Here is a 3,040-nt window from a genome sequence, read left to right as displayed (position 1 = left end):
ACCAGATGCCTGAGGGTGTTGGGGGAGTCGGTGAGGGAAGTTCATGGTGCATCTGGCACAACCCCTCATGCATCGCCAGTGCTCAGGAAATATTAGCTGTCCCTGTTCCCTGTCCCTGCAGAGTGACTCCCAAATAACAGAGCAGGCTGCTGTCCAAATGAGGATGACTTCAGGACTGATGCGTCACTTGCCCCTTCGAGCTGTTAAGTAGATCAGGTTCCTCAGCAGGCCTCTTGGCTTTTTGTAAGCAAAGCCTAGAAAGACATAATAACAGGGACAAACAGCACTAACACACATTACAGGGAGACAGGAATTGTTCACAAAACTGGTAGAAGTAGAAGACCCAAAGACACGTTCACTCCCCTTACTCCATCACAACCCCCCTCCCAGTTCTGGTTTACTCTACTTCTCCTGCTACCAACTTTTTCCACTGAGTTTCACCTACTGTCTCAACCACAAAGAAGAAAGACTTTCCCAGGTTTTTTTTTTTTAATTGCAAATCAGAGGCATAAGCAAATCTCTCAGGAAAGCCCCAAACTGCTCCAGCAGTACCAGCACTTCCCAGAGAAAGGGTCCTCTGCATTCCCAGGTTTGTAGAGAGAAAAGTTGGTCTTCACAGACTTGCCAGGGAAAATGCAAAGCCAGAGATGGTCTATATAAAGCAAGCATGAGGATTTTCCTTGCACTCAGTGAAGTTATGGTTGAAACTTCAAAACCAAAGGAACACTTTTGATCTTAGCAACAAAAGCCTTCCACTCACTGCTCTCATGAGAAGGTGTCAAGGCTCCGCTGGGGCATTTGATTCTTGATGCACGTGGAATGAGAGGCACAAAACATTTTTCTCTGGACCAGCAGAGAGCTGAAATTGGTGCATTCTCCTGTTAAGAGTAAGCAAATTTGGTCCATTTTTTTTCAGGTGCATAGCAATCTTTTTAGACACTGGAAGGCAATTTCTAAGTAAAATAAGATCCAGTAAGGACAGTAATATGGATGTTCAAAATTCTTCCTCCCTAACATTGTCAAAACCATGACTTTCTCCCACTCTACAGTGCTTTCTCCTCAAGTATTGCTGACTACCAGTCTCAGATGAGCAGAAACAGTCAGCTCAAACATTATAGAGACAGAAATGGGTGCCCCAGATTTGCTGTTATTGAAGAAAAATGAAATCCCAGAGACATGAGGGGCAGGGGGGAACTTGGCACTCACAATGAGCATCATTCTCTTAAAGATGTGCACACCAGCACTCCTCTGAAATGTATTTATACAAATAGGCTTGAATTCCACACTTTAAAAATAAAGGATACCTTGTCACCAATCCAGGCTTATCAAGGTGGTCAGCTTCTGATCAGAAAGGTTGCATCGAAACATCTACAGACGGCACACAGAGAAACTATGAAAGGTGGGCTTCTGATTACTCCCCATGTAGATCTGCTTTCACAGCTCAAAAATCAGCCCTGTCCTTAAGAAGCCTTCCAGTTGAAATGCCTCAAAAATCACTTTAAAATTTTTAAAAATTTAAAGTTAAACTGATATACATGAAGAAGAAAAAATATATCATTAAGGTAGTCCAACATCTTCAGGGTTACAGGGGCAAAATGCCCACATACTACCTAGGACAGCCTTCTGAAGAACATAAGAAGATAGGCAGAAAACAGCGTGTCAGGTACAGAACAGATACACCCACAAATAGTTTATGGGACTATATGGGAAGAGCTCCCAAATCAGGATAGTCTTGGGGAGCAAGTGGCAGAGACAGGGCAGGGAAGGCTTCCCTGGTTCCCCAAAGTCTACTTCTCATCAGCCTATGTATTTCTATCTTGGGCTCTATCCAGTCTGGATGCTGAGCTAGATGGAAACATGCAAGAAGGCAATGGGCTCAGTGTCCTCATTTGCTGCCAAGTGGTAGAGCCAAGTTCTAGATCCAAGTGCTGAACCCATCCAGGCCCTGGAGGGCTTCCCCTGGAGGTCAACTACCACATTGGAAGACACGGTCTACAGAGCCAGGAAGGACTAAATTCACACTTCTGGACCATCCCTTCCTTGCTGTTGACCCCAAATGAGTTATTTTAACTTCCTCAGCTTCAGGTCCTTAACTATTAAATAAACAAACTCTTATCCCAAGGATTATGATAGACCAGAGAAGTTATCTTTTGAAATTATAGGGCTCCTGGGTGGCTCAGTTGGTTAAGGGTCTGCCTTCAGCTCAGGTCATGATCCCAGAGTCCTAGGATCAAGCCCCAAGCCCCAAGCCCCATGTCAGGCTCCCTGCTCAGCATGAGTCTGCTTCTCCCTCTACCTGCTGTTCCTCCTGCTTATGCTCTTTCTTTCTCTCTCAAATAAATAAATAAAACCTTTTAAAAAAAATTGTTAACAATGCCTGACAAATAGGGGTGGTGCTAAGTAAATGTTAGCTTCTTTCCTTTGTATTCCTCACCCCTAATCTCCTTCTGCTACCAGGTTTCGTAGATCTAAGGCAGCAGGGGAATAGGCTCAGATGTGAACAGAAGCACAACTTCATCCTGCTAAATCCCACACAAGTTCGGAACCACCTGACTCTGTTCTCTTGTCTTACTAGCCTGTGACACCAGCACCCCCACCACTTTCATTACTACCCAGATGGTGATCTGATTCAGGCTCCTCACAGCCCACTGGCACCAAAGTAACTCATCAACCACTTCAGCATGGCTCACCACTGTCCTGTTACTTGAACCATGGGTTTAGACAATATGATAGTGACAAGACGTCATTCTGTACAAGAATCTTCACTCAGTCTGACCTCTTCCCTCCTCAAAAGTACCAGCTCAGCAAACATACCACATGGTCCTACTGGATCACCAGGAGATAGCACTGTCACAAGACAGCAACAACAAACCTTTGTCATCGTAAGCTTTTGTTGTGACATCATCTAATTTTTTTCATCCTAGCTTGGAAAAGCTGAGTCCACCAACTCACAGCAATAACTGACAATGAACTCAGGCCCTGTGATTACCTTACATGAATTATTTTGTTCAATCTCATGACAACTCGGAGTTGGGAACTA

At 44.4% G+C, this 3,040-nt stretch overlaps 1 long non-coding RNA gene across 1 annotated transcript; it reads right to left on the bottom strand.

Moving 5' to 3' along the window:
- Positions 1–448: 448 nt before the first annotated feature.
- On the bottom strand, positions 449–2,813 carry LOC125754406 (uncharacterized). Its single transcript, XR_007408496.1, has 3 exons — positions 2,691–2,813; positions 1,305–1,368; positions 449–878 (listed from the first exon to the last, which is right to left on the bottom strand). It is a non-coding gene; the product is annotated as an uncharacterized LOC125754406 (long non-coding RNA).
- Between the last annotated feature and the right edge of the window lie 227 nt (positions 2,814–3,040).

Source organism: Canis lupus, chromosome 35 (genome assembly GCF_003254725.2).
Source record: "Canis lupus dingo isolate Sandy chromosome 35, ASM325472v2, whole genome shotgun sequence".
Classification (NCBI taxonomy): domain Eukaryota; kingdom Metazoa; phylum Chordata; class Mammalia; order Carnivora; family Canidae; genus Canis; species Canis lupus.
Note: the sequence above shows the minus strand (reverse complement) of the source record. Positions and strands in the feature narration are given on the sequence as shown.